The sequence below is a fragment of the Eptesicus fuscus genome, chromosome 5, assembly GCF_027574615.1.
Source record: "Eptesicus fuscus isolate TK198812 chromosome 5, DD_ASM_mEF_20220401, whole genome shotgun sequence".
Lineage (NCBI taxonomy): Eukaryota > Metazoa > Chordata > Mammalia > Chiroptera > Vespertilionidae > Eptesicus > Eptesicus fuscus.
Genome location: NC_072477.1, coordinates 97,239,174 through 97,262,686, shown reverse-complemented (window position 1 = coordinate 97,262,686; position 23,513 = coordinate 97,239,174).

Sequence of the window (23,513 nt, the reverse complement as noted above, 5' to 3'; positions counted from 1 at the left end):
GGAGAAAGCACAGTAGGTGCTTCAATGCACAGAATCCATTAAACAGGCACTGGGAGGCTGAAAGAGCAACAAATGAATGTTAGGAAAACCAGAGATTATACACAGCAGGAAGGAACTACCATCCAGGGCTGGGAAGATAAAAGGGAAGAGAGGTTGTTACAGGATGTAGGCATGAGCCCACTCAAACCTCTGGGGTGGGTAGGGGGTCCTGCACAGCCGGGGGGAGGTCAATGGGGGAAAAAGGAGACATATGTACTACTATTAGGAATACTTTAAACAAAGAAAAAAAATGAGGAATCTGAGACAGAGGGAGGTAAGCAACCTCTCAAAGGCTATTCAACCAATGAGTAGTGCCAGGACTCAGATTTTGAGGATGTGGTACCTTGCTCTGGACAAGCTGATCTTCAGGGGGAAGCGATGCACTGCTGGTGCTAGACCTCTGAGTAGAGTGTCTTGGCTGACCACCAGATGTGGAGGTGGGGCTTCTGTCTGAGAGGTGCGTGTACCTCAGAAGGAGGCCTGGTCATGGCTTGGATCTCTGGGTGAAGTCACAACCCAGTCTCAAGTCAGCGGTATGACTAGGAGTGGGCCCTGCAGATACTCAAATGCTCTGGGAGGACGAGGGGTGGGGGTGGAGGGAGGGGCCAGGGTCTAGCTGTGCTGGCACCTCTGAGCAGGCACAGCATGGGCAGTGCTGACAGTAGTCACGAATGGGCAGCTGGAGTCTTCTCTCTGCTGCTGCTAGAACAATGCTGATCAGAACTGGAAACTAGGAAGGAAGCCCCTTTCACAGTCCTCCCACTTTCCAATCTCCCCTAAATGCCCCCTATAGGCTGAACCCAATAAGAAGGCAAGGGAGTAGGAGCAAATGATCTTGGAGAGCTCCAGTCTCAGGTTTGGAAGGTGGGGTCAGAGCTGAGAGACAGCAGGTCTCAATAACTGAGACAAGAGAACAGAGAATCTGGAGGCAGAAAACCTGGGACCTGGCATGACTCATTAGTTGAATAGCCTTTGAGAGGTTGCTTAACCTCCCTCTGTCTCAGATTCCTCATTTTTGTTATTGTTTAAAGTATTCCAAATAGTAGTACATATGTCTCCTTTTTCCCTCATTGACCTACCCCCGGCCTACCCTACCCGCTGGCACATGCCCTCACCTTCCCCACCCCCAGTGTCTGTGTCTATTAGTTATGCTTATATGCATGCATACAAGTCCTTTGGTTGATCTCTTACCCACTCACCCCAAACCCTCCCCTGCCTTCCTGCTGTAGTTTGACAGTCTGTTCAATGCCTCTTTGTCTCTGTATCTATTTTTGTTCATCAGATTATGATGTTCTTTATATTCCACAAATGAGTGAGATCATGTGATATTTATCTTTCTCTGACTGGCTTATTTCACTTAGCATACTGCTCTCCAGGTCCATCCATGCTGTTGCAAATGGTAAGAATTCCTTCTTTTTACAGCAGCATAGTATTCCATTGTGTAGATGTACCAGTTTTTTAATCCACTCATCTGCTGATGGGCACTTAGGCTGTTTCCAAATCTTAGCTATTGTAAATTGTGCTGCTATGAACATAGGGGTGCATATATCCTTTCTCACTGGTGTTTCTGATTACTTGGGATATATTCCTAGAAGTGGGATTACTGGGTCAAATGGGAGTTCCATTTTTAATTTTTTGAAGAAACTCCATACTGTTTTCCACAGTGGCTGCACCATTCTGCATTCCCACCAGCAGTGCACGAGGGTTCCTTTTTCTCCACATCCTGCATCCTCGCCAGCACTTGTCATTTGTTGTTTGTTGATGATTGCTATTCTGACAGGTGTGAGATGGTACCTCATTATTGTTTTGATTTGCATCTCTCGGATGATTAGTGATTTTGAGCATGTTTTCATATGTCTCTTGCTTTCCTTGTGTCCTCTTTCAAAAAGTGTCTATTTAGGTCCTTCGCCCATTTTTTGATTGGGTTGTTTATCTTCCTTTTGTTAAGTTGTATGAGCTCCCTGTAAATTTTGGAGATTAAACCCTTATCGGAGATAACATTGGCAAATATGTTCTCCCATGCAATGGGCTTTCTTGTTGTTTTGTTGATGGTTTCTTTTGCTGTGCAGAAGCTTTTTATTTTGATGTAGTCCCATTTGTTTATTTTCTCCCTAGTTTCCATTGCCCTAGGGGCTATATCGGTAAAGATATTGCTATGACAAATGTCTGCTATTTTGCTGCCTATGGCTTCTTCTAAGATTGTTATGGTTTCCCATCTTACGTTTAAGTTCCTTATCCATTTTGAGTTTATTTTTGTGTATGTTGTAAGTTGGTGGTCTAGTTTCATTTTTTTGCATCTATCTGTCCAATTTTCCCAAACCATTTATTGAAGAGACTGTCTTGACTCTATTGTATGCTCTTGCCTCCTTTGTCAAATATTACTTGAGCATAATGGCTTGTGTTGATTTTTGGGTTCTCTGTTCTGTTCCATTGGTCTATATGTATGTTCTTGTGCCAATACCAGGCAGTTTTGAGAACAGTGGCTTTGTAGTATAGCTTGATATCTGGTATTGTAATCCCTCCAACTTCGTTCTTCTTTCTCAAGATTGCTGCAACTATTCAGGGTCTTTTTTTATTCCAGATGAATTTTTTGGAGAGTTTGTTCTATGTCCTTGAAGTATGCCATTTGTATGTTAATGCGGATTGCATTGAATTTATAGATTGCTTTGCGTAGTATGGACATTTTAATGATGATTCTACCAATCCAAGAACACGGTATATTTTTCCATTTGTTTATGTCTTCCTCTAGCTCATTTTTTCAGCATCCTGTAATTTTGTGAGTACAGGTCCTTTACCTCCTTGGTTAAATTTATTCCTACGTATCTTAATTTTTTTTTTGTTTCAACGGTAAATGGGATTGTTTTTCTAATCTCTCTTTTTGTAAGTTCACTATTAGTATATAAAAATGCCATAGATTTCTTGGCATTAATTTTGTATCCTGCTACATTGCCAAATTCATTTATTAAGTCTAATAATATTTTGATGGAGTCTTTAGAGTTTTCTATGTACAGTATCATGTCATCTGTGAATAATGACAGTTTTATGTCTTCTTTTCCAATTTGGATACCTTTTATTTCTTCTTCTTGTCTAATTGCTATGGCTAGCACTTCCAGTACTATGTCACACAGGAGTGGTGAAAATGGGCATTCCTGTCTTGTTCCTGTTCTTAGGAGATGCAAATCAAAACAACAATGAGGTACCATCTCACACTAGTCAGAATGGCTATCATCAGCAAATCAACAAATGTCAACCAGAAGCTGGGCTGGCGAGTGCAGCAGCAGTGGTGGGAGTCTCTTCCACCTCCACTGTAGGCAGGCGGTAAGGAGCAAAGGGTCCCAGACTGAGAGCGCCCCGGATTGCCAGAGGGATGTCTGTCTGCCAGCTTAGGTCCGGGGGATCGGACCTAAGATGGCAGGCTGACATCCCCCAAGGGGTTCTGGACTGTGAGAGGGCGCAGGCCGGTCTGAGGGACACCCCCCCCCCCAGGGTGCATGAATTTCATGCACTGTGCCTCTGGTATATGTATAAGTGCTTTTTAACCTCTAAGTGCTATTTCAATGTGAGGTATTATTGTGATAGCCAATCTGTGTTGCTGAAATCTACCGAAAAGAAGTATATCTGTCTAGAATTTTTCATACCTGGTACAAGTTACCTATGTATAAAAGAGAAGTCCAGGGACATGCAAATGGTAGGCAAGGGCATTACCAAAAGGACAATCTAGAAAAAAAATAGTTTCAAATCCCAGAGCCTAACTCAGACATCAGTTGGAAGAAGAAGTCAAAAGGTGCTTTAAGTTAGCTGCCCATGGCCCAAGTTCATTCTAGGAACAAGTAAGGGATAGTGATGGGATATCCAAGATTCAAGGCAGGAGCACAATCTTGTGGAGTGGGGGACTCAGGAACTTGCTTGTCTAGCAAGGGGCACTTTCTTGGCTGCTGAGGACAGATCCTTTGTGGAGTGCAGCAGGACTGAGCAATGGGGAACTTGGAGGGCGACAGTAACCCAAGACCTAGTTAGGTCTTCATCCTTGCGCTTTAGGGCTGCCATGGATGAGTTTCTTCAGTGTTTCTACTGTTATTCTTCAGCCCTTTTTAAGGACACAATGAGGATAAGCAATCAGGATGCATGTCTTTTTTTAAAATATTAAATAATTGACCTATAACATTATATCAGTTTCAGGTGCACAACATAATGATTTGATATTTGTATATATTATGAAGGAATCACCACAACTAAGGGTAGTTAACATCAATCACCACACATATTACAATTTTTTTGTGATAAGAACTTTTAAGATCTACTCTTAGCAATGTTCAAGCATACAATACAGTGTTATTAACTACTAGAAGCCCGATGCATGAAGATTCGTGCTAGAATGGGCTTTCCTTTCCCTGGCTGCCGGCACTGCCTTTCCACTCTGGCCCAGCCCCTTTCTACTCAGACCCCAGAGCCACCTCTTTCTGCTCCAGGAGCCACCTCTTTCCACTCCAGCCCCGCCTTCCCACGCTGCCCAGAGGCCCTGAGAGACCTGGGGTGGGGCAGAATGCCTGCATCATCGCCATGGCGACGACACAAGTGTCCCGCCCCCATCACTCAGCTCCTGTGTATGCAAATTAACTGCCATCTTTGTTGGGCTAATTTGCATATCACTCCTGATTGGCTGGTGTCGTAGCGGATGCACGGTCAATTTACATGTTTGTCTATTATTAGGTAAGATAGTCACCATGCTGTATATTACAACCCTAGGACTGATTTCTTTTATAACTGGAAGTTTTTACTTTTTGACCCTCTTCACCCATTTCGCCCCACTCCCTCTCACCCCATTTTTGGCAACCATCAACCTGTTATCTTTATTTATGAACTTGTTTTGTTTTTGTCTCTCTTTTGTTTTTTAGATTCCATATGTAAGATCTTATGGTATTTGTCTTTCTATGACTGGCTTATTTCAATTAGCATAATGCCTCTAGGTCCATCCATGTTATTGCAAATGGAAAGATTTCCTTCTTTTCATGGCTCAATAACATTCCATTTTGTGTGTGTGCATTTGTGTGTGTGCGTGTGTACTAGTATGTGTGCATGCATGTGTGTGCATAAAAATTTTCTTTATCCATTCATCCATCGATGAACAATTAGGTTGTTTCCATATCTTGGCTATGGTAAATAATGTAATGAACATGTGATGCATATATTTTTTTCAAACTACTGTTTTTGTGTTTTTCTGATAAATATCCAGAAATGGAATTTCTGAATCATATGGTAGTCCTATTTTTAATTTTTTGAGGAAGTTCTATACTGTTTTCCATAGTGGCTGCACCAATATACATTCCATCAACAATGCACAAGGGTTCTCTGATTTCTACATCCTTGTTAACACTTGTTATTTCTAGTCTTTTTATAATCATTCTAACAGGTGTGAAGTGATATTTCTGTAGTTTTTTTTAAAATAAACTATTGGGGAGAACTAACTAAAATTCAAAGCAAATATAATATGTGAGACCAGAGTTATCATAAAAAAGTGCAGAGAAGGGGGAGGGTGTTTCTAGTTGGAGTTCTTAACTTATGAGTTGTAACTCCCCCCCCCCCCCCCCGCCGCCCCAGTAATTTGTTGTGATTCTTTCTTTTTAATTTTATTTTTTATTATTGACACTATTACAGATGTCTCCCTTCCTCCTCCCCCAGCTCCCTTAGCTCACTTCCACCTAGTCACTGCTCCCTTCACCTGGCCTTCACCATACTGTTGTCTGTGTCCAAGGGCTATGCATATGGTACATTCTTTTTTTTTTTAATTTCTTTATTGATTAAGGTGTCACATATTTGTCCTCATCCCCCCATTCCCACCCCACACCCCTCCCCACGGATGCCCCAACCCCCTGTTGAACTTAACCATTGGTTAGGCTCATATGCATGCACACAAGTCCTTTGGTTGATCTCTCCCCCCTTCCCCCAACCTCCCCTATCCTCCCTCTGAGGCCCGATAGTCCGATCGATGCCTCCTTGTTTCTGGTTCTGTTCTTGTTCATCAGTCTATGTTGTTCATCATTTCCCCTAGATGAGCGAGATCATGTGTCACTAGAGATATACTTATAAGAAATGAATGTGAGACGAGCAGTAATAGTTATGCTGACAGGCTAATGAATCAGTCTGTAGTGAGTTTCTTTCTGGAACAACAGTTCTTTTGAGACCCAATATCAATGTCCACCAGTTCCTTATGTGTACATGTCGGCACTGACCCCTCAGCTCTGGATGGTGGACAAATGGTGGTAATGCAGGTCCGACTCCCTCTGGTTTGGTCTCGGCCGGACCCAGGGGCATGGCTTCACCTGGACTCAGGGGCACGTGGCCTCACCTGGACCCAGGGGGTGCGTGGCCTCACCTGGACCCAGGTGCGCGCAGCCTCACCGAGACCCGGGACCCATGGTACATTCTTTTATTTATTTATTTTTTACTGCTTATCTTGCCCTAGAAGATATATCAGCAAAAATATTGCTCCAAGAGATGTCTGAGATTTTACTGCCTATTTTTTCCCAACACTATTTACTGAAGAGACTATTTTTACTCTATTTTATACTCTTGTGTCCTTTATCAAATAATTAACCATAAAGTCATGAGTTAATTTCTGGGCTTTATGTTCTGTTCCATTGATTTATATGCCTGTTCTTGTGCCAATACCTGCTGTTTTTATTACAATGGATTTGTAGTATAGTTCTATATCTGGTATTGTGATACCTCCAACTTTATTCTTTCTCAAGATTGCTGAAGTTAGTTGGGTTCTTTTGTGGTTCCATATATATTTTTGGAATACGTGTTCTAGATCTGTGAAATATGCCATTGGTATTTTAATAGAAATTGCATTGAATCTATAGATTTCTTGGGTAGTATGGACATTTTAGTGATGTTAAGTCTTCCAATTCATGAACACAGTATATGCTTTACCTTGTTTGTATCTTCCTCTATTTCTTTTTTAATGTCCTATAGTTTTCCTAGTATAGGGTTGGTTTCTTTACCTCCTTGGTTAAGTTTATTCCTAGGTATCTTATTTTGTTGTTGTTGAAATAGTAAATGGGATTGTTTTTTTAATTTCTCTTTCTGATAGTTCATTATTGCTGTATAAAAATACCACTGATTTCTGAATATTCATTTTGTATCCTGCTACTTTGCTGAACTCATTTATTAGATCTAGTAGTTTTTTTGGTGGAGTCTTTAGGGTTTTCTATGTACGATATCATGTCAGCTGTAAATAATGACAATTTTACATCCTCCTTTCTAATTTGGATGCTTTTTAATTTTTCTTGTCTGATCTCTGTGGCTAGGACTTCCAGTACTATCCTATATAATAAAAGCCTAATATGCTAAGTGTCCAGTTGACCAGTTGGCTGCTCAACCAATCAAGGTATAATATGTTAATGATATGCTAAGCACACACAACCACTCACTATGATGTGCACTGACCACCAGGGGGCAGATGCTCCAACCGGTAGGTTAGCTTGCTGCTGGGGTCCCGCCGATTGGGACTGAACAAGATGAGCTAGACATGCCCTGGAGCCCTCCCGTAGGCCCTCCCCGGCTAGCCAACCTCCAGCATCTCTCCCGGGCCCCAATAGTACATGGGTTGGGTCCCTCAGCCTGGCCTGCACCCTCTCGTAATCTGGAACCCCTCAGGGGGTGTTGGAGAGCCGGTTTCAGCCCAATCCTGCAGGCCAGGCCAAGGGACACCACTGGTGCACAAATTCGTGCACAGGGCCTCTAGTATTGAAAAAGACTGATGAAAGCAGACATCCGTGTCTTGTTCCTCATCTTAAGGAAAACACTTTTAGGTTTTGCCCATTGAATATGATGTTGGCTGTAGATTTGTCATATGTGGCCTTTATTATGTTGAGGTATAATCCCTCAATTCCCACTTTGTTGAGAGTTCTTATCCTAAATGGGATGCTGGATTTTATAGAATGCATTTTCTGCACCTATTGATTTTTATCTTTCATTTTGTTTATATGATGTAGCACATTTATTGATTTGTGAATATTGTACCAACTTTGCATCCCCAGATAACTTCCATTTGATCATGGCACATAATCTTTTTAGTGTATTGCTGAATTTGATATGCTAATATTTTGTTGAGGATTTCAGTATCTATGTTCATCAGGTATATTGGCCTATAATTTTCTTTCCTTATAGTGTCTTTACTGATTTTGGAATTAGGATAATGTTGACCTCAAAAAAAAAAAAAAAAAAGACTTTGGAAGTCTTCCCTCTTCTTGAATTATTTTGAAAAGTTTGAGAAGGATAGGTATTAGTTCTTCTTTGAATGTTGGGTAAAATCTGCCTGTGAAGCCATCTGGTCTGGGCCTTTTGTTTGCTGCGAGTTTTTTTGTTTGTTTGTTTGTTTGTTTTTACTGGTTCAATTTCATTAGTTGTTATCAGTCTATTCTGGTTTTCTGATTCAGTTTTGGAAGAGTGTATGTTTCTAGGAATTTGTCCACTTAACTCGGGTTGTCCAATTTGTTGACAGATAGTTGTTCATAGTATTTTCTTACAATCCTTTGCATTGCTGTGATGTCAGTTGTTACTTTTCTTCCATTTCTGATTTTATATTTGGGTCTTCTCTCTTTGTTTGTTGTTGAGCCTAGGTAAGGGTTCATCAGTCTTCTTTATCTTTTCCAAAAACCAGCTCTTGGTTCATTGATCTTTTATTTATTTTAGTCTCCATGTCATTTATTTTCATTCTAATATTTTTTTGTTTCCTTATTTCTGCTTACTCTGGGATTTTCTTGTTGTTCCCTTTCTAGTTCTTTTAGGTGTAGGGTTAGATTGTTTATTTGAGAGTTTTCTTGCTTCTTGAGATAGGCCTATAAAGCTATGAATTTCCCTCTTAGGACTGTTTTTACTGTGTCCCATAGATTTGGGATTGTTTTGTGTTCATTTTTATTTGTTTCTAGGTAATTTTTTATTTCTCCCATGATCTCATTGGTAACCCATTCATTGTTTAATAACATGCTATTTATCCACCATATGTTTGAATGTTTTTGAGGTGTGTGTTTTTTATTTGTGGTTGATTTCTATTTTCATGCCTTTGTGATCTGAGAAGATGCTTGATATGATTTCAATCTTCTTGAATGTGTTAAGACTTATTTTGTGTCCTAACACGTGGTCTATCTTTGAGATTGTTCCTTGTGCACGTAAAAAGAATGTAAAATATTCTAACACTTTTGGATGAAATGTTTTATAAACATAAATTAAATCCATCCAATCTAGTCATTTAAGGTCACTGGTTCCTTTTTTTATTTTTTGTCTGGAAGATTTATCCAGTGAATACAGTGGGGTGTTAAAGTCCCCATTGTGATTGCATGGCTGTTGATTTCTCCCTTAAAGTTCCCCAAGACTTCTTTTTATATATTTAGGTGCTTCTATATTGGGTGCATATATGTTTACCAAGGTTATATCATCTTGTTGGATTGGTCCCTTTAGTATTATGTAGTTACCTTCTTTGTCTCTTTAATGGCTTTATTTTGAAGTTTAGTTGCCCCAGCTATTTTTTTATTTTCATTTCCATGTGCATGGAATATTTTTTCCAATCCCTCCACTTTTAGCCTGTGTTCATGTTTTGTTCTGAGGTGGATCTCTTGTAGACAGCATATGTATGGACCATGCTTTCTTGTCCATTCAGCTATTCTATGCCTTTTGATTGAAATATTTAATCTATTTACATTTAAGTTTATTACTGATAGGTACTTATTTATTGCCATTTTCCTCTTTGTACCTATGTTCCTCTCTATATATACATTTTTCTTCTTCTTAAAGCAGTCTCTTTAACATTCCTTGCAGTGCTGGTTTGGGAAGCTCTCTATTTCTCCTTCAATTTAAATGATAGCCTTGCTGGTTTGAGTAATCTTGGCTGTAGGTCTTTGTTTTTCATTAATTTGAATACTTCATGCCAATCCCTTCTGGCCTAAAATGTTTCTGTTGAGCAATCAGCTGACAGACTTATGGAAACTCCTTAATAGGTGACTGTTTCTCTCTTGCTGTTTTTATGATTCTCTCTTTGTATTTAACCTTTAACATTTTAATTACAATATGTCTCTGTGTGGATCTCTTCAGGTTCGTCTTGATTGGGACTTTCTGTGCTTCCTGAACTTGTGCGACTTTTTCCTTCACCAGGTTAGGGAAATTTTTGCTCATTATTTATTCAAACATGTTCTCTATTTTCTTATTCACTTTCTCCTTCGGGTACCCCTATAATGCAGATGTGGTTATGTTTCATGTCCCAAAGTTCCCTTAAACCATACTCATTCTTTAAAATTCTTTTTTTGTCCTTTTGCTGCTCTGATTAGGTGGGGTTTTTTTCTACTTTGTCTTCCAAATTGCTGATTCAATCCTCTGTTCAGCCAACTTCCTTTTAATTCTTTCCAGTGTATTCTGGATGTCAGATATGGTAGTCTTCATTTCTGACTGGTTCTTTTTCATGGTTTCTTTGTATTTTTTCATGCTGTTATTTTCACCAAGTTCTTTGAACATCCTTATAACCATTACTTTGAACTCTATATCAAACATATTGCTTGCCTCCATTTTATGTATCTCTTTTTCTGGAGATTCCTTCTGTTTGTTCATTGGGTGTTTGTTTTTATGTCTGCCCATTTTAACTGTCTCTTTGTGTTTGTTTCTATGTATTAGATAGAACTGCTATGACTCCCAGTCTTCATGGGGTGAACTTATGTAGTAGGTTTTCTGTGGAATCCTGTGATGCAGTCAGCTTGATCTGAGTTGGATGCTCTAGGAATGTTCCTTGTGTGGCTTATGTGGGCCCTTATCTTTTAATTGAGTCTTGATTGCTATTGGCCCATTCATGTGTGGAATCTACCCTCAGACTGACTTTCTGTGAGGCTCAACCCCAACCACGGCATGTGAGCAGCTGTGCAGGTGCTGACCACATGAAGCAGATTTGCTTCAGCTGGGTTTAGTGCCTGCTGAGATATCCCTTTGGATATGCCACTGTGAAGCTTATTGGATCCTGTTCTGATGCTGTCTAAAGATGGCAACTGTATTTGGTGGTTCTGAGCCTTTTGGGAGAGACTCTGGCTCAGAGCAATGTCTGACACCATTTGTGCCTGTCCCTCAACAACCCTTTTGGAGCTACAAGTGATCCACAGTTTGTGGCTGCCTCTGCTGCATTCGGATGCTCATGGAAAGGACCAAGCTGTGCACCAAGTCCAGCTTTACCAGCACCGGTCCCAAGGCATCCTAAGATTCATCTTTACCTGCCTCTGTATGCTGGCTGCGTGTTAGGCTCAGTCACTCTACCACCATATTGTTTTAAACATTGATTTGCAAACTGGACTGCATTTGACCCTCCCTCTCGCACAGAGCTCACTCCTGCTGGCCCAGCACTGCCTAACTCAAGCAGCAGGCTTGCATGCCAACCCCCACTACCATCCTCAGTGTGTACAAGGAACTTTTGTCTTTTGGATAAAGAAAATACTCTATATCTCCTTTTTTTTAAAAAAAATTGAAGTGTAATTGACAGAGAATGTTCTATTAGTTTTAGGTGTACAACACAATGATTTGATCTATCTATCTATATATATATGTATATATATATACACTAGCATATATAGATATATATTGCAAAATGATTACCATAATATATTTAGTTAACACCTGTCATCATGCATAGTTACAATTTTTTTTTCCTTTTAAGATCTACTCTCTTAGCAATATTCAAATGTACAATACAGTAGGTCCTCGGGTTATGTCAGAGATCCGTTCCTATGGCACAACATAACACGATTTTCGCTGTAAGTCAGAACCCACCTACATAAGTACCTACGTCACTCACATGGAGCACATACACAGCAGTAATAAAGTGAAACAGTAAAAAAAAAAAAATTAAAAGAAAGATAACAATTCATGACCTTTACTTGTGGTAAATAAATAATAAAAAACATAAAGCACATGTGTACATACGTCGAAATGACGGAACTTTTTCTTTTTAATAAATTAATGGGAGATGACGACATAACCATGAAACGACGTAAGTTGAGTTCGACGTAACCCGAGGACTGCCTGTATAGTATTATTAACTATAACCACGCTCTGCATTACATCCCCAGGACTTATTTATTTTATAAGTGGAAGTTTGTACCTTTAATTCCTGCTCACCCAATGTGCCCACCCCACCCCAAGCTCCTGCCTCTGGCAACCACCAGTCTGTTCTCTGTATCTATGAGAACAGTTGGGTTTTTTGTTTTGTTTTTGTTTTAGATTTCACACATAAGTGAGATGTGTCTTTTCCTGTCTAATAACCACAACATTTTAGATTCTCTTTGAAAAAGATTCTATTGAATTGTTGAAATTCTGAAAAGTATCACAGCAAGGGTTGGGCTAAAACAAAATCTTCAAGTAAATCACTGAGTGGGGTGGGCAGCCTCTAAAATGGCTCCTGATGAGCCCCAATCTTGATGTTCACACCCTTGTATAAACCCCCCTCCCTTGAGTGTGGGCTGGACTTAGGGACTTGCTTAAAACAAACAAAAAAATTACATCAAAGGTAATGGGCTGTCACGTCCAATATTAGGTTACAGAAAGACCTGATTTTATTCTTATTCTCTAATGTTCTCTCTCTTCTTCCTCCCCCCATCTCCCTCTTCACCTTCCCCCTCCTTCTCCTATGTCCCCCTCTCTCTGCCTTTGAACCGGTTGCCATGTTGTGAATAGCCCTATAGAGAGGCCACATGGCAAGAAACTGATGTCTCTGGCAAGCAGCCAGTTAGTCCCCGAGGCCTGCTGGCAGCCACGTGAGTCAAGTTGGAGGCAGATCCTCCTCCAGTGGAGCCTTGAGATCACTGCAGTCCGGCTGACATTTTGATCTCAGTTGTGTGAGAAACCTTATTTGCTTTATCTTATAGAGGTATAGGATATTTTTATATTTTAGAGAGTCACAAATGCTCAGCTAAACTGCAACCACATTCCTGCCCCATAGGAACTTGAGATAATACATGTTTGTTGTTTTGATCCACTGTGTTTTGGAGTTACCTGTTATGCAGCAGTAGATGACATATACTAGGACACTGAGTATTTGCACTACTATGAGGCACTAGGCTTTATTTAAGACTCTAGCTTAAAGAGTGTTTGCACTCTCTGAAGCCATTGTCCATACTTGACCATACTTACCACATGAAGGAAAGACCAATGGCTCTGGCTCAGGAAGTCATTCCCTGAGCCCTAACTCCGTGACTGGTTAGCTAGGCATCTCTTGGTTAACCGCCTTCACTTTCCTTATCTTTAAAAATGGCACAATAATTCCTGCCCTTTTGTTCCAAATTACCATGGCCAAGTTAAAATCATCCATGTGAAAACACTTCCAACAAGTGAAGCATAGTATAAATGTGATATGTGCAGTTTTATTTTTTAAATATATATTTTTATTGATTTCAGAGAGGAAGGGAGAGGGATATTGAAAGAAACATCAATGATGAGAAAGAATCATTGATTGGCTGCCTCCTGCACACCCCCTACTGGGGATTGAGCCTGCAATCTGGGTATGTGCCCTTGACTGGAATCGAACCTGGGACCCTTCAGTCCCACAGGCCGATGCTCTATCCACTGAGCCAAACCGGCTAGGGCTGATATGTGTAATTTTAAAAGCCATAGCTGGCCCTATTGTCATTGTCTGTTCTGTTCTTTTAAATGCATGCATCATTTGTGCAATCTCAACTGGGCTTGAGGAATATGACTGACTGCAACTGTACAACACATGGCGAGGCTAAAAGCTACATTGAGGTGTTACTGAAATGCGGTGTGTTTTTTGAGTCATTTCCTCTTCTGGGGAGTTGGCTGTCAGATTACATCCTGGCATGTGGAGATGAGCACATCCTCTGGTGAATCAGGGTGAAGCCAAAGTGAGCTCTTTGCTGGTGTTTCTAGTACAGCTAAAGCTTCTTCTCTGTTAAGTAGACAAAGGAAGCACCTCATGACTTCCTGTAGTCTAGTCTCTGGGGTGTCATCCTGGTAAGGGAATACTGAATTTAGAAAGGAAATGTGTTTTCTAAAACAGAAATAGTAATTAAGCCATATAAATAAAAATATATCTGGGATTTTAAAAACTTAAAAAAAGTATAGTGAAACAAATCTAAATGCAATCATATGATATCTAACTAAACTCAGTTAACTAATGAGCATTCATTAAATAACATGTGTCCAAAACATCTTTGTGTTCTTTAGGTATTTTCCTACATTTTATAAACTGTCTACAGTGAACTGGTAATACTTTAGTAATCAAGAATGTTAAAGGGTTTACCGCATGGTGACTAGTTAATAATGTGGTATTGAACATGTGAAAGTTGCTAAGAGTAGATCTTAAGTGTTCTCACCACATACACACATACACACAGTTACCTATGTTTATTATGTGAGGCAATGAATGTGTTAATTATCTTAATATTTGTGATTACTATACAATGTATATGAATATCAAATCATCATCTACACTTTAAATATTATTTTTGTCAGTTATTTTTCAATAAAGTTTACAAAAAAAAAAAGAATAAAAAGGGTTTAATTAGGAAAGGCTTCCAGTAAATCATACATAGTATATTTGCTTCTTGGTGTATATTTTTTAATGTTGTTTTTTGAAACCATTTAGATGTTTTAAGTAATCAAAAGACAAAATGTATTTTTTTAAATATTAAAATTGAAAACAAACAGAAGCAAATAAATTTAACTATACATTAAAATGATTTTTTAAACTATACTTGAAAAATAATTATTTCAAATAACTTTTGATTTTAGGGAACTTGTAATTCTGATTAATTCAAGTCACTTTTTTCTCTGTAATAGAATATATTCTAATGCCAAAAAGAATTGAAAAAATGCTGAAATTTTACTTACTAGGTTTGTTGATAGTAGTAATATTTATATTTGTGAGGGTTAATTTTATGTGTCACTTTGACTAGGTGTGTCTTTGAGGTTGATTCAGTGGCATTAACATGTGACTTGGTAGACTGGATAAACCAGACTACCCTCACTAATTTGGGTGGGTTTCATCTGTTGAGAGCCTGAATAGAACAAATAGCCTGGCTTTTGCCTGACTGCCTATAAGTTGGGACATTGGCTTTTTTCTCTGCTTGTGAACTAAAACTGAAGCATTGACTTTCCTGAATCTCCCAACTCACCCTGAAGCTCTTGAAACTTGTCAGCTTCCATAATTACATGAGCACTTCCTTATAATCTCTCTCTTGTTCTCTCTCTCTCTTCTCTCTCTCTATATATATACACACACACACACACACACACACACACACACACACACACACACACTGAGTGGCCAGATTATTATGATCTCTGAACGCATAATAATCTGGCCACTCAGTGTATATCCTATATAATAAAAGTCTAATATGCAAATTGTCCCCTCGACCAGGAGTTCAACCAGCAGGCAGGCCGGCCAACTGCCCATGTTCCCTCCCCCTGGCCAGGCTGGCTGGACCCCACCCATGCACAAATTCATGCACTGGGCATGAATCACACACACACACTGAGTGGCCAGATTATACATGCACACACACACATCCTATTGGTTCTGTTTTTCTGTAGAACCCTGACCAATACAGAATTATAATTCTAAAACAATTCTATATTTTTTTTCTGGATAGAGTAAATAAGTACTCTAGTATTCATAGAAAACAAGAGTTTCTCTATAAGAGAAAAAGAGATGAAAATATAAAATAAAAGAAGTTAAGAAAATGCTTTATTCCATGGCATTTGTATAGGACATATCATTAAGAACTCGTAATTATTTTGAAAATATATCTCTCAGCTTTATTCAATGAAATAGCAAATAGCAATTAGAACACACAGCACCCATCTTGAAGGGCAGAACTGCTGTGACTAGGACCCCAGCCTCACCACCACCCAGACTGGCCTCAGACAAAAACTGGGACCCTACAGCCACTCTGGACAAAGACCTGCTACCATAGCTGTAGACTCACAGACACCGAGACTCCAGACATCCCAGCTGCAGATTCCTGTGAGTCACAGAGCGCATCCCCTACCAGCCAGCCACCACAGCTGCAAAGGGCTGGCATGACCTGTGGCACAGGAGCGGGCCTCCTGACGACACAGGGCGGCTGTTCAACCCAGCCCCCCTAGTAGGCAAGGGACTCTGATTCTTGGCATGGGCACACACACGGACTGATTCTCGGAACACACGAGGCCACAGTGAGTACCAGTGACTTTGAATCTCAGCGCACACACTCAGGGACTCTGATTCTCGTTGAGCACGTGAATGGAGACTCTGATTCTCAGCAAGCACACAGGCCAAACTGAGCACCCATGACTGATTCTCAGCACAGGCATGCAAGGACTCTGATTCTCAGTGCACACGGCTCCCACTGGCCCATGGCAGCCACACATCTCAGTGCCTGAGTTCTTCAGTAAGGCTCAGGTGGTGCAATGCTCCTGCCGCACACGGCTCAGGCCTCTGCAATTCAGTGCTTGGACCTTTCGGTGATAACTAGAATGGGGAGACAATGAAACAATCCCCAAAGGAAAGAAAAAAGAGGACTCACCAAGAAATGAACTAAATGAAACATAGGCATGCAATATGTCAGAAAAAAGAATTCAGAGTAAGGGTCATACAGTACATAAACCAGATGGGACAAGAAAATCAACAACCTATGCAAAAATTAGGAAGAAATCAAAAGTGATATAGCTACAATAAAAAATGCGATGGTTTTAACAGTAGACTAGGAGAAGCAGAGGACCAAATTAGTGAGATAAAAGATAAGGTAGAGAAACAAGCCCAATCTGAATAACTGGAGAACAAATTAAAAAGCAGGAGGAGAGCCAAAGGGAGCTTTAGAACAACATAAAATGAAGTAACATACGTATAATAGCGCTGCCAGAAGGACAAGAAAAGCAGAAGGATTAGAGAACCTATTTGAGGAAATAATGACAGAAAACTTCCCTGATATGGGGAAGAAAAAAGTCACACAAATACAGAGAATCTCAAACAAGATGAACCCCAGAAGATCCACACTGAGGCACGTCATAATTACAATGGCAAACATTAACGACAAAGAGAGAATCTTAAAGGCTGCAAGAGAGAGGCAGAGAGTTACCTACAAAGGATCTCCCATCAGATTATCAAATGATTTCTCAACAGAAACACATCAGGGCAGAAGAGGATGGAATTAAGTATACAAAGTGATGCAAAGCAAAGGACTGAATTCAATAATACTCTATCCAGCAAGGCTATTAGTCAAAATTGAAGGGGAATTCAGGAGCTTCACAGACAGGAAAAAAAAAAAAAAAAGGCTAAGGGAGTTTATCAATACCAAGCCAGCAATGCAAGAAATGCTAAAAAGAAGAAATAGAAAGAGAAGAAGGAAGACAAGCATTAAAGAATAGAAATGGCTACGAATGAGTACCTATCAATATCATTAAACATAAATGGACTAAATACTCCAGTCAAAAAGACATCAAGTCACTGAATGGATAAGAAAACATGACCCATATATATGCTGTCTACAAGAGGTCATGACCTATATATATGCTGTCTACCTCAGAACAAGGAATTCACACAGACTGAAAGTGAAGGGATGAAAAAATATCTTTCAGACAAATAGAAATGAAAAAAAAGCTGGGGTAACAATACTTATATCTGACAAAAAAAAGACCCCAAAGTGAAGGCCATATAAGAGACAAGGAAGGCCACTTCATAATTCTAAAGGGATCGCTACAACAGGAGGCTATAACTCTGGTAAACATATATGCACCCAATACAGGAGCACCCAAATACATTTAAAAAAAAAAAGTTCTGGAAGATATCAGGGGAGAGATTGACAGCAATACAATCATAGTCAGAGACTTTAATACCCCACTGACATCACTGGATAAATCCTCTAGTCAAAAAATAAGCAAAGAAACAGCAATCCTAAATGACTCACTAGATCAGATGGACTTCATCGACATCTTCAGAACATTCCAACCCAAAGCTCCAGAATATACATTCTTCTAAAATGCACATGGGACATTTTCAAAGATAGACCACATACTGGGTCATAGGGAAAGTCTTTCCAAATTCAAGAAGATTGAAATCATATCAAGCTTCTTACCAGACCACAATGGCATAATATTAGAAATCAACTACAGTAAAAACAATCAAAAACATTCAAACACTTGCAGGCTGAATGGCATGCTATTAAATAATGATTGGGTTACCAAAAAGATCAAAGAAGAAATAAAAATTTCTGGAAATAAATGACAATGAAAACACAACAATCCAAAATTTATGGGACACAGTGAAAGCATCCCTGAGAGGGAAGTTCATAGCATTACAGGCCTACCTCAAAAAACAATAAAAACTGGTAAAAAAAACATCTAACTCTGCAACTTGAAGAATTAAAAAGAGAGCAACAAGAAAAGCCCAGAATGAGCAGAAGGAAGGAAATAATAAAGATCAGAGTGGAAATAAATGACAGAGGCAAAAAATAAAATAAAATACAAAAGCATAAACAAGATTGATGAACTTCTAGCCAGGCTCAACAAGAAGCAAAGAGAGAAGACCCATATAAACAAAATCAGAAATGAAAGAGGCGAAATAACAATAGACCCCTCAGAAATACGAAGAATCGTAAAAAAATATTATGAGCAACTTTATTCCAACAAACTGGTCAACCTAGAAGAAATGGACATATTCCTAGAAAAATACAACCTTACAAAACTCAATCAGGAAGTATAAAAAAATCTGAATAGGCTGATAACTATGGAGGAAATTGAAGCAGTAATAAAAAAAACTTCCAACTAACAAAAGCCCTGGGCCAGACACCTTCACAGGGGAGTTTTATCAAACATTCAAAGAAAAACTAAAACCTATATTCCTAAGACTATTCCAAAGAAAATTCAAGAGGAAGAAACAATTCCAAGCTCTTCTTATGAAGCCAGAATAACCCTAATCCCAAAATCAGATAAAGACAATACAAAGAAAGAGAATTACAGGCCAATCTCCCTCATGAATATAGATGCCAAAATTCTCAACAAAATTCTAGCAAATCAAATCCAGCATTACATTAGAAAAATCTTACACCATGACCAAGTGGGATTTATTCTGGGGATGCAAGGATGGTACAATACCCCCAAATCAATAAATGTGATACAACACATAAACAAATTGGGAGATAAAAACCATATAATCATATCAATTGATGTAGAAAAAGCATTTGACAAAATCCAACACCCTTTCTTGATAAAAACCCTCAGCAAGGTGAGAATAGAAGGAACATACCTCAACATAAAAAAAGCCATATATGACAAACCTAAGGCCAACATCATACTCAATGGGCAAAAACTAAATCCATTCCCCCTAAGAACAGGAACAAGACAAGAATGCCCACTTTCACCACTCCTGTTCAACATAGTACTGGAAGTAGTAGCCATGGTGATCAGACAAGAAGAAAAAATAAAAGGCATCCAAATTGGAAAAGATGTAAAGCTGTCATTATTCACAGATGACATGATACTGTACACAGAAAACCCTAAAGACTCCAACAAAAAAATATTAGACTTAATAAATGAATTTGGCAATGTAGCAGGGTACAAAATTAATGCCAAGATATCTATGGCATTCTTATACACCAATATTGAACTTAAAGAAACAGAGATTAAAAAAACAATCCCTTTTACCATTGCACAAAAAAAATTAAGATACCTAGGAATAAACTTAACTAAGGAGGTGAAAGATCTGTATTCGGAAAACTGAACACTGAAAAAAGAGATAGAGGAAGACATAAACAGATAGAAGAACATACCGTGTTCATGGATTGGTAGAATCAACATCATTAAAATGTCCATACTACCCAAAGCAATCTATAAATTCAATGCACTCCCCATTAAAATACCAACAGATTACTTCACAGACCTAGAACAAACTCTCCAAAAATTCATCTGGAATAAAAAAGGACCCCGAATAGTGCAGCAATCCTGAGAAAGAAGAACAAAGTAGGAGGGATCTCAATACCAGATTATCTGTATTACAAAGCTGTATTACAAAGCCACTGTTCTAAAAACTGCCTGGTACTGGCACAAGAACAGACATACAGACCAATGGAACAGAACAGAGAACCCAGAAATCAACACAAGCCATTATACTCAATTAATATTTGACAAAGGAGGCAAGAGCATACAGTGGAGTCAAGACAGTCTCTTCAATAAATGGTGTTGGGAAATAAATGGTGTGGAGAAAAAGGAAGAGTATTTATTTCCTTTTTGATTCTTAACCTTTTTTTTTTTTAAGTTTGAAAAATTTCAAAGTAAGAAGCTGGGGAAAAGTATTAATAACATCTTTGAAAAACCGAGTCAAGTTGCTGCAGGAAAGAGAAAAGATTGATCGGTGTTCTTAGATAAGAATAGTAACTTCCCCCAGCTGGGGAGGAACAGCCCTGTCACTGTCAAGGTTAAATCTGTGATTCTAAGTGTGCCTCAGTAATTTAACAAGGCAAACCTGATCTGTGTCCTCCTGAAAAATCACTATAAAAACAAGAACTTTCCAGGGTAGCCACATCCAGGGAGGCAGAGCTTGGAGGACTAGAGGATCTTCTTTCAGAACAAAGGAAAGTAGTAAATAGGACTTGCCCTTGAAAAACCCAGCAGGGCAATATGTTAATTGCACAACCAGGAGAGAAGGCTGCAGGGTGAACAGAGGAGTAGGAATGTGTAACTGAAGGAAGAAATGGTGGGCTCTGAGATAGAAGCTTAAAATAACTTAAAGCATGAGAGTGATATTTCTCAGTTTCCTGGAGAGTATTTTGGCTATTGTTGATGGGAGACTTTCTGTGGCTTCACAGTGTGTTCTGATTCTTTCACCTGTCTCTACCTTTTCTCACCACATACTTGATTACCTCCAAAACCTCTGCTCTCTTCTCTCACCTCCACAGCATTAAGAAGAAATACTTGTCAGTTACTCTGTCCAGAGTTCACTCAGGTTTTTCAGGCCTAGACTTTCCCAAAGGAGCCTTTTCTGTTACTGGGGATTTGAAGACCCACATGTAACCTTAAGAGATTCCCAGCTAGAGAATGAAGTTGGTGGCATAGGTAAATGCAGGTGCTCACCACCTCCCAGAACCACATCAAAATTACAACTAAAATACAGACCAATCATCATTCAGAACCACTTGAAAGCTGGCTAAATGGAAGTACTGCAACTAGAGAAGTAAAGAAGAATGCACATTGAGATTGATAGGCACAGAACAGCTTGTCCAACACCCACATGTCGTGTGTTTTTATTCAAGGGGGATAGCTTGGGTGCAGAGCAAGGGTCCAAGCCCCACACCACACCCCCACCCCAGTGTTCCATAGCTGGGAACAGAAGTCCCCATAACTTTGGGCTGTAAAAAGCATCAGGGATTGTGGCTGAGTATGTAGGCTGATGGAGACTCAGTCAGTTCCTCTTAAAGGGCCAGTACATGAACTTACAAGGACTCGCTATCTCTAAGCTCCAGCGCTGGAGCAGCAATTTGGGGATATCCAGGGACATAGAGGGATTATCTGGTATCAGGGCAAGAAGTCAGGAGTGTCTTTTTCCCTGACAGGGGTGATTGCAGGGGTCATTGTTTCTATGCTGATACCTCCCCCACCACAGAGCTGACTGGCAGCCATATCTGAGTTTCCATTAACCTAGTTCACACTGTTTGCTCCACCATGGTGATTCACTGAGACTCTGCCCCACCAAATTCTCAGCCCCACACAAGCTGTTTGCTATGGCTTTCCCATATGAATGGACTGTCCTGTTTCTGGCTTCAGACTTCCCTAAAATCTCTCAAACAAGCAGCAACTGGTGTCAGCTGCCCCATACTTATTAAGAAGAGGCCCAAGGCCTGGCACTAGCAGAAGCCTGCCTTGCTCCACTGCTTGACCTCTCCTGGGCACTTCCAAGCCAAACACAAGAACAGCCATCTGAAGATCTCTCTGTAGCTCCTGCCAGGTACCCCAGAGAGTGGCTGACTTTGCACCTCTTTGGAGGCCCCAGAGCCAGTGCACCCAGTGGACAGCTTCAGACCATACCAGATTACCACTCTACACAGACACAAGTAACACGCCAACAGCAAACAAGGCTCAACTACAGCAAGACAGTACACACAGCCCACACAAGAGCAGACCTAGAGTGCTCAGCTCAGGTGACAAGGATGGCTGAGCCACTAGGCCCTACAGGACACCTACTATACAAGACCAATTTACCAATTCCAGGAGACATAGCAGTTCTACCTAATACATAGAAGCAAACACAGGAAGCAGCCAAAATGCGGAGACAACAAAACATGTCACAAATGAAAGAACAGAAGAAATCTCCAGAAAGAGAACTAAATGAAATGGAAGCAAGAAAAGTACTAGATACAGAGTTCAAAACAATGGTTATAAATATGCTCAAGGATCTTAAGGAGAGCTTCAAGGGACTTAGTGAGAATTTCAAAGACATGTAAAGGACCAGTCAGAAAATAAGCATACTGAAATAAGGAATAATTTACAGGGATTCAACAGTAGAATAAAGGATGCTGAGAATCAAATCGGCAATTTGAAATATAGGGGAGCAAAAAACATCCAATGAGAGGAGCAAAAAGAAAAAAGAATCCAAAAATAGGAAGATAGTTTAAGGAGCCTCTGGGACAACTTCAAGCATACCAACATTCCCATTATGGGGGTGCCAGGAGGAGAAGAGAGAGAGTAATTTATTGGAAATCTACTTGAAGAAATACTGACAGAAAACTTCCCCTACCTGGTGAAAGAAATAGACTTACAAGGACTCTAATGAACAAAATAAACTGATGAATAAAATAGAAGAGGCATGGAAACATGGAGTAGACTGATGAATCTCAGAGGGAATGGGGCATCAGGAAGAAATTATGAACTTATATGAATAGATGCATTACCTATGTACACAAACAACAGAGTGGTGAAGACCTGGGTTGGGACGAGAACTGTTGGAGATAAGATATGGGGGGAAGCAGAGGGATATGTGTGATACTCTCAACAATAAAGATTTTTTAAAAAGAGAGAGAGATTCCCAGCTCAGCACAAAGAATCATAGTTTCACAGCATCAACTGGGATTGCACACACTAGGCCCCCCTTATCTACGGGGGATATATTTCATGTCCTCTACTGGATGCCTGAAACAGCAAATAGTTCTAAACACTATATATACTATGTTTTTTTCCTACACATACATACCTTTTCACCTAAAGGAAGCACTTCATAGCTTTTCCTTGGCATATCTGAATTGCCAGCATCATTACTTTTGTACTTTGGGATAATTAAGTAAAATATGGGTGACTTAACCTTTTTCACTCAGATGTCGAGTGTGACTCGACATGGTTAGCATCGGTAGCAGCTCGAGAAAAAAGCAAGTGAGTGCAAAGGGTTAAACACGAGGACTATGAGACCACAAAGGTTGATCAATATCACCCATACTAACTACTAAGTGACTAATGGTTGG